This window comes from Microtus oregoni, unplaced genomic scaffold (genome assembly GCF_018167655.1).
Source record: "Microtus oregoni isolate MIOR12 unplaced genomic scaffold, Mior012 000074F_ref0000038, whole genome shotgun sequence".
Taxonomy (NCBI): domain Eukaryota; kingdom Metazoa; phylum Chordata; class Mammalia; order Rodentia; family Cricetidae; genus Microtus; species Microtus oregoni.
In genome coordinates this window covers 2,788,583-2,800,973 of record NW_024544004.1, presented here as the reverse complement: position 1 = coordinate 2,800,973, position 12,391 = coordinate 2,788,583, and positions in this window count along the sequence as shown.

The window sequence follows — 12,391 nt, the reverse complement described above, 5'->3', positions numbered from 1 at the left end:
TCCATACTTTCTTCATCCATTCTTCCGTTGAAGGGCATCTAGGTTGTTTCCAGGTTCTGGCTATTACAAACAATGCTGCCATGAACATAGTTGAGCATATACTTTTGTTGTATGATAGGGCCTCTCTTGGGTATATTTCCAAGAGTGGTATTGCTGGATCCAGGGGTAGGTTGATCCCGAATTTCCTGAGAAACCGAAACACTGCTTTCCAGAGTGGTTGCACAAGTTTGCATTCCCACTAGCAATGGGTGAGTGTACCCTTTTCTCCACAACCTCTCCAGCAAAGGCTATCATTGGTGTTTTTTATTTTAGCCATTCTGACAGGTGTAAGATGGTATCTTAAAGTTGTCTTGATTTGCATTTCCCTGATCGCTAAGGGAGTTGAGCATGACCTTAAGTGTCTTTTGGCCATTTGAAGTTCTTCTGTTGAGAATTCTCTGTTCAGATCAGTGCCCCATTTTATAATTGGGTTGATTAGCCTTTTGCGGTCTAGTTTCTTGAGTTCTTTATATATTTTGGAGATCAGACCTTTGTCAGTTGCGGGGTTGGTGAAGATCTTCTCCCAGTCAGTGGGTTGCCTTTTTGTCTTAGTGACAGTGTCCTTTGCTTTACAGAAGCTTCTCAGCCTCAGGAAGTCCCATTTATTCAATGATGCCCTTAGTGTCTGTGCTGCTGGGGTTATACGTAGGAAGTGGTCTCCTGTGCCCATGTGCTGTAGAGTACTTCCCACTTTCTCTTCTATCAGGTTCAGTGTGTTCGGGCTGATATTGAGGTCTTTAATCCATTTGGACTTGAGTTTTGTGCATGGTGATAGATATGGATCTATTTTCATTCTTCTACAGATTGACATCCAGTTTTGCCAGCACAATTTGTTGAAGATGCTCTCTTTTTTCCATTGTATACTTTTAGCTCCTTTATCGAAAATCAGGTGTTCATAGGTTTGTGGGTTAATGTCAGGGTCTTCTATTCGATTCCATTGGTCGACTTCTCTGTTTTTATGCCAATACCAAGCTGTTTTCAATACTGTAGCTCTGTAATAGAGTTTGAAGTCAGGGATGGTAATGCCTCCAGACAATCCTTTATTGTATAAGATTGTTTTGGCTATCCTGGGTTTTTTGTTTTTCCATATAAAGTTGATTATTGTCTTCTCCAGATCTGTGAAGAATTTTGATGGGATTTTGATGGGGATTGCATTGAATCTATAGATTGCTTTTGGTAGAATTGCCATTTTTACTATGTTGATCCTCCCAATCCAAGAGCAAGGGAGGTCTTTCCATTTTCTGGTGTCTTCTTCAATTTCTTTCTTCAAAGACTTATAGTTCTTGTCAAGTAGATCTTTCACTTCCTTGGTCAGAGTTACCCCAAGATATTTTATGCTATTTGTGGCTATCGTGAAAGGTGATGCTTCTCTGATTTCCCTCTCTGCTTCCTTATCCTTAGTGTATAGGAAGGCAACTGATTTTTTGGAGTTGATCTTATATCCTGCCACATTACTAAAGGTGTTTATCAGCTGTAGGAGTTCTTTGGTAGAATTTTTGGGGTCGCTTATGTACACTATCATATCATCTGCAAATAACGAAAGCTTAACTTCTTCCTTTCCAATACGAATCCCCTTGATCTCCTTATGTTGTCTTATTGCTACTGCTAGAATTTCAAGCACTATGTGAAACGGTGGTGGCGCACGCCTTTAATCCCAGCACTCGGGAGGCAGAGGCAGGCGGATCTCTGTGAGTTCGAGACCAGCCTGGTCTACAAGAAACAGAAAACTATTGATATTGCTACTGGAAGTGAAGAACTGGCAGTCTTCTACAAATAGACTCCTAACTGATAAACCATATTAGAAAATTGTAAACCAGGTGTGAGGGTACACACCTATAATCCCAGCACTTGGGGGTGCTAAGGCAGAAGGATTTCAAGTTCAAGTCCACCCGGACCAGCATATAAAGATATCTCATAAATAGAAAATAAGAGAAGACAAGGGGAGGGAAGGAGAATGGAGAAAGAGAGCAAGGTGGTGTTGTGTTAAGAAGAGAGAAGATCATCACGAGTCTAAATAAACCTATTATGGTCTAATATGAATTGTCCCCCAGAAAGGCTCATGTCTCAGGGGCTTGGTGCTCATCTGATGCTGCTGTTTTGAGCGGTTCTGGCAACTTTAAGGGGTGAGACCTGAGTGAAAAAAAGTAGGCCACAGGGCATGGTTCCCTGGGGGACTCTTGTCAACAACCCCTTCCTATATCTTTCTCTGCTTCTTACCCAGCATGACATGAAAAAGTTCCTCCTTCATAATATTCCACTTGACAATAGACCCAGACATGCAGTTAATATGTTAGTTATGTTAGTATTGATGGAACAGTCCAAAACTTTGAGCCACATGAATGTTTAATCCCTTAAGGTGACCCTATCAGTAGCTTGTCACAGAAACACAAAAGTAACTAACACAGATCCCAAACCTTTCAGCCTTGCTTGAGTGAATACTGTAACTTTAAAAGCTATAATGTCTTCAAGAAGGACCTAGAAAACAAACTTAATATAGGAAGGGGGCACTTGGTTCTACTGTATACAGAGTATTTATATAACTTTCCTGATTCCTATCTCAGTTGTCTTTTCTTGGAAAGACAATATCCCAAAGCTTGGTGTGTGCATGGAACAAAATTTTATTTGCTCATGAATGCACACTCTATACTGGACTTGGCTACACAATTCTGCTGCTCTTGTCAATAATCACTCATATGTTTGAACTCCAGGTCGGATGGGGCCTGGGCTCAATAGGATGCCAGAATTCTCAGGACTTTCTCTCTCTCTCTCTCTCTCTCTCTCTCTCTCTCTCTCTCTCATATATATATATATATATATATATATATATATATATATATATGATATATGGTATGGTATATGTGTGTATTTGTGGTATGTGTGATATGATGGGGTTAGGAGGGTGTGTGTGTGTGTGTGTGTGTGTGTGTGTGTGTGTGTGTGTGATCTCTTTCTCTCCCTCCACAAATTCTCTTCTGCAGAATAGCTGAACATCTTGCATAGTGGTTCAGAGCTACTAAAACCACAGTCAGGAGCTTGCATTTCTTCTTAGGCTTAATCCCTGAGCACACTTTGTTGATTAAAGTGGATCATAATGTCAACTTGATTAAAGGTAGTTACTACACAAAGACCAAAAATGTTGAAGGACATACTTTCTGAGAGCTATAGCTATAAAAGACCATACAGTTTCTCTGTACTGTAGTACTGGATGCTTTAGTGTATTCCTTCAGTGAATAAATCCAGATTTATCCCCATTTTATAGATGATTAAAGTGAGGCTTACTGAGGATAAAGAAACTATTCTAAAGTCATCCAGTTAGATTTGATTCCAAACACAGTGTTCAATCCACTAACCACAGGAAGTCATTTTAGCCTCTGAACATGCAATTAAGCTCAGTTCTTGGGAATGTATTCATTAGGTGTTCCCATTTGGTGTTCCCATTGGGTGTTCCCATTGGGTGTTCCCTGGTAGAGGAGCAAAACAAAGGCATCCTTTCATCTTCCTTTCTTTCCCCTTCAGCTTCTACTACAAAATTAACATCCTCTACTTCAGGACTTCCAGTAAGTCAACTTTCAAAGGCAATTCCATCTGATTTTCTCCAGGCTCAAAATTACTGACACTTCTGGGCAATAAATGGTACCCGAATCCCAGTAAAGGCTAGGCCTAAAGACACATACCCTGTGTTTCCCTTTGTGTCTGATTTCCATAAATGTCTGTAGCCTAAGATTAAGGCTTTCAGTATCCCTCAAAAGGGGAACTATGCTGCCTGTCACTTCTCATCTTGAGATCCTTAAATCTCCTTTCGGGGCCAGTGAGGGGTTTCAGAGAGCCACTGAGCAGAAGCTGACACATCTCCATTATTAGTCTCAGAAGGAGGAGTGGGCACTTTGGAAAATAAAGTTGGGGGATCCATGAATCCAAAGGGAGTCTCCAAGGAAGGGTTCTTAAAAATGAATTAAAATTCTAAAAAAAAAACTGTCCAGAGACTTAATCTAGCCACAAATAACTATTAATATATATTGATATAAAATTTTGACTTTGACAGCTTTTCAGAGCAATCTGGTGCCAAGTCATTGCAATAAATGTTCAATTTCATTTCCTGTTTTTCCTGCCCTGGGCTCTGAAATGGTTTGGGAAGAGACAAAACAAAAAAAGGAAGAAGTATAAGAGTGTGCCTACTTGAGTCACACTTGGGCACATGTTCCTCACATGCCAAATATTTCCTTCTCTAAGTTCTACCCCCTATTTCCCAGGGATGCATTCTGTTCCTAACGACACCATCACAGTCTGTGATGCAGAGTTCTCTCAACTTTAAAGCATCCTTAATGCTACAACCCAGGCTGAAAGCTCTCCAAGGACCTTAAAGTGTGGCAGCAGCATAGGAGCCCTTTGAGGGAGTATTTGCCGACCTCCACCCTGGATCCTGGAATGACTGGTGAATAGAGACAGTGTGAGTCTGCACGCCGCTGGGTTTGAGCACAGTCCCCGCTTTAAGCGACTGCTATTTTGTGCACACAGGAGACGATTTAATGACGATGAGAAATTGTCAGTCAGTTCTCCAAAGTCTATAATATACAACAGAGTATGAGGCAAAAATCAGTAAAATGTTTAAACTCTGTAAATAAAATATTAATGATATCATTTAAGTGACTTGTTTACCACTCACTTACATAAGATAAGCCGCTCATCAACACAGTAGTGATTGCGGATATATCATTAAAATGGGCCCTGTTGATAGACTTCTGTAACACTTGATTATGGCAGTAATACATAAAATATACTCATGAGCAGTATGTGAAAATCTATCTTCTAGTTTTATAATTATAACATGAATTTATAGCCCAAAATTTGCTGCTTATAAATGATAGTCACAGCTTAAGGAATTAAGGGAAACATTAACTCTTACTCAAACTAAAATATTTCTTTGTTTTCTCATTTAATTGTTTGCCAAACAAAAAACAATCTATGACGTGTAGATAAGTCTAGGATCATAAACTATTAGGATTTTCTTTTCCCTGCCAGACACACCTTTAGCATATAATTTTTTTTTCAATTGTGCTTAGCTGTATCCAACATTTTATGTTTCCTAGGGTAAAGGACATGAAAGAAAAATGCGCTCAAACATTCCACCTTCACATTTTTACTGAGTAACCTTCACTGTTACAGGACATTGGGAATGCAGTGTTTGACAGCAAGTGAATCCTTGTTGCAAGGTATGGGTACCCAGCTTCATTGGAATAAGTCTTTTCCCAGTTCTTTTGGGCACAGGTTATGTGTTACAATATGCTAAGGGCCAAAGAATGACAGGACAACCGAGTAATATTTCCTCTGCAATCAAGAAAACACAATTGAAAAATACCACTCATGGGCTATAACTTTCAAAGTAGTCAGCTACTTCTCCAGCCAGGCCCCGCCTAATAAAGGCTCTGCAGACTCTGAAAATAATGCAAGGGAACAAGAACCAAAACATGATCCAGTGAAAAAATTTTCTGTTTCAAACTATAGCAAGTCCATGTGAGCTACCTGTAGTATTCAAAGTGTGGCATTTTCTAAAAAACTTCTAGTCAGAATCAGGTAAACAAGTCCTCCGATAAACGACTAAGAAGAGCAGTCTGTAATCCTGACTCTAGAGCGACATTCTAAATGACTGTATACAGACTATTGGCCTCCCTAAATTTTCATACCCCTAGTGTACAAGAGCAGTACTTCCCAGACAATATTTCTGGCTAATATACACTACTTGGCTGTCATTCGTATCACCAATAAAAATCATCTCTAACATTTATTAGGCTAATTAACAAAACCTATAATATTGATTTGAGATTAAGATATTTGAAGAATTATAGCAATTGTTTTGGGAATGTTGATTTCTGATTAGAGTCTATGGAGAGTTAATAATCTCTGGGATGAACATGCTCAATTAGAGAATCTCAAATGTCCACTAGCCACCCCTACGGTATAGATTAAAACCAAAATGCACAAAAACATCAGATTATCTTTGCTAGAGTACCTTAAAATACGTCCAAGCAACCACATGTTTTGAGATATGATGCCATTATGGCAATGATTATAATAGAAGGTGGCTTTTAAGATTTTGTTTTCCATGTATCAGTTTTGGTCAATCTGAATGACTCTGAGGTAACCAACACATATTTGCTAGAGTTACAATGTAATCCAATAATTCTATTTCTGAGTATACATTCACAAATCTCAAGGCAGGATCTCAAAGAAAGTTTGGCGTATCCACATTCATAGTGGCATTATTAAGAACAGCTAAAACATGGGAACAATATGTGTCTATAAACAGAATAAATAAATAACTAAATAAGATGCAATACACACATGCAATAAAATATTTACTAAGCTTTAAAACGGAAGAAAATTCTGACACCTAATACAACATAAATGAAGCTTCTGGGAATGATTTCAAATGGAATGTTAAGTACAAGACAATTACTATCTAGTCCTGCTTTCACGGGGTACCTACATGTTGTGATTTGAATGTGGAATGTCTCCTGGAGACTCATGGGCTAGTACTGTGTAGTTGTCAGGGCTGAGGGGAGGGAGAATAAATAAGGAGTTATTTGATGGATAACAATTTCAACTTCCCAAAATGAAAATAGTTTTGAAATTAGACGGCAATGGTGGCTACTCAACAATATAATCATACAACAAGTGATATTACCATAGTAAATTTAGCTTTATATGTACTTTCCTATAGTAAAATGGGTGAAAGATCACTCATATCTGCTTTTCTCCTGTTGTGTGTGACTTAGTCTGATGATGATATTATGTGAGTTTCTGTCCCTCTGTCATTATCTCAAACCTCCAGGAAGAGTCCACTAGTAAGAGAGACATTGTGATAAGACTTTAAAGGACTGCAAAGCAGTCCACTGTTGCAAATGAGGACTCGGGTGGAGGAGGAACCATAGAGGAAGCCAGGCAGTATACCAAAGGCCAGTACAAAGGTGTTGCAACCAGAGTAGGCAAGAAAGCCACCTAAGAAGTAACATTTGAAGTGACATTCACTCTCAAGTGCCACCCATGAATTTGAACCACCCTGAGAATTGTGCCTCCTTAAGTTTTGGCCCAAGGCTTGTCTTACACTACTTTGAGTCCTTAATCTCAATATAAGGAGCTTGGATTATAGCCCAGTGTCCACGGGGAAGCTTTAAAGGAGCCTGAAGGAAAAATACAGGTTTTTGAATGAAAAAAATTACTCCTTTTTTTCTAAATTTTTTAATTTAGAGGATTAATTGGAAAGAGGTAAGGGTGAAAGCAGGGAGATTAATTTACTCAAGACGTAATTAAGTAATGAGGTAAGGCAGTCATGGGTTGGAGAGTAATGGATGCATAAAGAGCTAAAGAGGGAACAGAATTGAAAGTGTGGTGACTAATTTAAAGTAGTGTTGACAAGGGAGACGAATAGCCACAGTGACTTCTTTCTTTGCTTGGGCTATGTTGACCACAGGCCAAAGCCACCGTGCCTCTAATAGAAGAACATTGCTCCATGCTTCTTCTTTTCCTGCCTTCTCCATAGATTGAATAGGGCTGGGGACAGAGTTTGCTTCTACTCCTAAGTGGCAAGGATTTTCCATTATTCTTTCCCTGTGGTTAGTTGGGGTCAGGTGCTCTTGCTCACCTTCTAATTATTTCTTTGAGCAAAAGGAAGTGCTGAAAAGGTACTTCCAGGGTGGGATAGCTCTATTGACTATTACCCTATGTCAGGCCTCTGTAATCCTAGAACAGCAGGAATGAGGGAGAAGAGAAGCAAAGAGAGAAGGATGGCAAAATAATGTCTAGATGAGCTGGCACTGATTCCCAAAGAGACATAGCCAACAACTTAACCATGCGAGACACCTCCAGACAGGCCATATGCAAAGTGGTGTGTCAGAATAGCACCACGACATGGAGGGGAAATGGGGTAGGGGGACTTTAACAGCTGGTCACCATCTACACCATGTTCCCCGTAGTCCAAAGTTCACCCCATGTGAAGTTAACTCGTATGCATTTACCTGATTCCCGAATCACTGAGAAAACAAGATCCACAATCTGGAGTAAGGGTGGGAAATAGGAAGTGGAACTAAGAGTCTGGCCCATGCCTTAAAGAAAAGGATCACTGGGGCCAGGCAGAAATGAATGCTGAACAACACAAACGGCAGAGAGTCATTGAGACAAAGAGGTTGAGTGCATTTTGGAAGGAAGAGAAAGTGGTCTGTATACACCATTGACTGAAACCCAGAATGGAAAGCAAACTACCATTCATTTGACTCCTAAAATCATAACATTTCTGCTGTGATTCCCTAGAGATTTGTCTTCTGTTCTATTGATAAAAAAAAAGACACTTGTAGTTGCTTACTCCAAAACCATCTGCCTTGCTTTGTCATAAAACTGATTCTCAGGTAAACACATAGCCACCCATAAGACTACATTTTACAGTGTTGGCACTATTCTATGTTTAACATATGTTTTAACCAATGATATGTAACATGAATTCTAATTGTTCTTAATAATAAAAACCAGAGTAAGATATAGGGGCGAAAGCTGAGAGTTCAGAGAAGCAGAGCGGTCAGCTACTAGAGAGACCTTTGACCTCTACCGAATCCTCAGCCCAAAATGGTGATCCTGTTCTCAGACTGCCTCTTCAGGCTGTGTCCTCTAACTGACTGCTTCAGAATGCATCTCCAGACTGTACTTACTGAGCTCTTGTCTCCTTCCAATTTATATTCCTCTCTGCTCAGCCATATCGCTCCTGTCTCCACCTCCCTAGTGCTGGGATTAAAGGCATGGGATCACTGATGCTAGGATTAAATGTGTAAGCCACCACCACCTGGCTCTGTTTCCCTTTGAGACTAGATTAATCTAGTGTAGCTCAGGGTGACCTAGAACTCACAGAGCTCTGTTTGCCTCTGCCTCCTGAGTGCTAGGATTAAAGATGTGTGCCACCACTGACTTCTATGATTATCTAGTAGCTTAGCTCTGCACTCTGATCTTCAGGCAAACTTTATTTGCTGGATTACAAAAATGTATCAAGACAATGATATATAAATATACCTATATGGAAGCCTCTAGAACACCTTCTTAAAAGATAAAATAGTGGCCTTTTTCCCCTTGTCCATTTTTATTTCATTCCATGAATCTAGAAGTGATTGTTGGAACTCTAGCCACCATTTTGGACCATAAAGACAAAGGAGGATGGCGTGAGAAACACAAAAGAATATGAATCTTCTTTATTTTAAAAGTTATTATACCAGCATTTTGCTGTCTACTCTTAGATTTTACTTACATAGAGAAAAAAATCATCTTGCATTTTTTTCAATACTGAATCATTTATTTGTTACTCTTAAAGGCTTTTATTTTTTTATTAGACTCAGATTTATAAGTAAAAGCTCTCAGTGAGGACAGCTTACATCTCTTGGCAATCTGTCCCTGGCATTTTTCTTTAATTTCCTTCATTCTCTTGGCTAAAATTTTAGCATCGTCTACAGTTTTCTCCTTGTTTTTCCTGGTATGCTGTTTCTTTCGATCAATACATAGGTGTTTACATTGCAGGACATGTGGAGTAACAAGATGCTGAATCTTGGGTGGGCTTCTTACCTTCATTGTTTAAGGGCTTTCTGATAACATATTGGTGGACATCATTTCCTCTTTTAGATCTCAACTGCTGAGGCACAATAGAGTCTGCCAGGCCAGGAATATCATTCTCTCCTTTTTTACAGTGACAGAGTTGAAAATGCTCAGATTGTCATCCACAATGCGTCCATGAACAAACTTGTGCTTCTCCTCTCCAGGTCTCCTTGAGCCACAAGAATGTTCCTTATTCAAAAGTAGATGCACTTTGCTCTGGGTCAAGATACCTTGGTTCATGAAAAAAATCATTTGTTGTTCCTACCACAGATTTAGAACACATAACCCTTCCATTCTTCACCCAGAGCATCAGCAGCTACTTCTGTGACCATGTGCTTCTCACAGAAAGTGCAAAGCTTGCCTTCATTGTCTACTTTAATGAGTTTCTGACAGCTGGTGTCTAGGAAAGAGATATTCAGCTTCATCTTGACATGACCACCTAGTGGGCACCATAAAAAAAGGGTCATCTTCTGTATTTTTATACTTCCCTTATGTGGTGGTTTGATATAAAATGTCCCCAATAAGGAGTGGCACTATTAGGAGGTGTGGCTTTGTTGGAGTAGGTATAGCCTCATTGGAGGAAGTATGTCACTGAGTGGGTGGGCTTTGAGGTCTCCTGCACTCAAGCTATGCCCAGTGTAGCACAGTTGCTTTTGCTGCCTGTCAATCAAGATGTAGAACTTTCGCCTACTTCTCCAGCACCAAGTCTGCCTGCATGCCACCAGGAAGATAATGAGCTAAACCTCTGAAACTGTAAGTCAACCCCAATTAAATGTTTTCTTTTATAAGAGTTGCTGTGGTCATGATGTCTCTTCACAGCATTAGAAACCCCAATGAAGAGACCTTTTTTTTGACCTTATAACACATGTAGCTGGCCTGATCACTCTAAGAATAACATCCTTTAGCATCTTTCTTGGAATCCAAACCAAATTTGTCAGTGATTTCTATGTGTCTCAAAGCCTCCAGGACATCCCTATGTTTTATAATTCTTGCTAATTCCATTTAGTATTGCTCATATGTATATGTTTAGGGCTGACTACTTGAGACTGGACAGCCTGTCAGGAAGCTCATCCATGGAGAAGACTGATTCTTCCTCTCTTAGTAGCCATTAATTGCCTGTGGCTCTTTACCTTGTTGTAGCAAATGGAGACCACTACAGAAATACACAGCTAGTCAAAATGCAGAGAAATGCTGAGCATGGAGTATCCATCCCCAGTTGATAACATCTATAACACAACCCCTAAGGCTCAAAGAATATCATGCAAGAGAGGGTAGAAAGATTGTCAGAGAACCAGGACATCTGCTACAAGATAATGTTTTCATATATATATATATATATATATATATATATATATATATATATCATATAGTGGCACCCATCAAAGCTTAACAATATGTTCACCTAAATAACACCCACACTATAACAACATCAGTTGACATCTCAACATGGATGGATTTTTAATGACAAAATTGCCATTAATCAAGCATTTTTATCATATTCTCTCCTATTCCCCTCTTCTCTGGCAATGATTATTCTATTCTAGAGACCTACACAATTAGATTTTTCTTTTTAGACTTCATATGTGTGTATAATAATATGGTATTTGTTTTCTTGTGACTTGATTGTATCACTACAATAATATTCTCCAATCTCACCAATATTGTCACAAATGACAGGATTTTTAATCTTTTAATGGATGAGTAATGTTCTATGCTTTGTATGTATCACACTTTCTATATCTAGTCATATATATATAGTTTGTTTCCATTTATTGCTATTATGACTAGCACTGCATTAAATGGTTTTCACTGCTAAGAAATGATCAATGCTACTGCCTCTGACCCAGAGCAGCGCCTAAAAGCCCAATGTGTACATTGTAACATTTCTGATGACTTTAGCTTTCTTCCTTCCAACAATACCAGGTTTATATAAGGGTACATGTCCATATACTTCCCTTGCTATACTCTGTCATCCCAGCATGAACAGTCAGAAATTATCTCAGTGATGAGTTCAGGTCACATCCGGGGAAACTCAGTAAATTTTGTAGCTCTATAGAAATGGAAAGGGGAAGAAGCATTGCAGAAAGTTCCAAGAGGATTATGTGAAGAAGTTCTGCCAGAACAATCCAGCTGGGCAACATCTTGCCTTTCTTCTTCATGTGGAATCTCTGCTCAAAGCGCACATGGAAACACACACACACATACACACATACACACACACACTTACACACACACACACACACACACACACACACACACACTTGCCCATGAGAGTACACAAGCCCTAAGCAGAATTTGTCAGTTTCCTTAGTCAGGCTTGGTTTTGCAATCAGTGATAAGCCCCAGCAAAACAAGGTTTTGCTGGACTACATTGGAGTAACTCAAAGCAACCGGACCAAATGGCCCAAATACTTGTCAGAAGGCAAACATGTGTTTGCTACTGAGCCAACCAGAACCTTAGGTAATGAGATTTAAATGAGAAAAAAATAGAGATTCTTCAATAGTAAAAATGTAATCATTTCTTTTATGGTTTGACTACAAATAATTCTTGAACACAGCTTGACAACAATACTATGTTAGGGATGCCAAAAAGCACAGAACCTGGCCCTTACACCCTAAAGGGGACAAAGGATTCCTCTCTTTGGTCCTGATATTTCTTCTAATATTTCTCCACCCCTAAGGGATGCTTTCTGCCACGGCCCCTCTCCGTAAGATCCTGAACAAATCC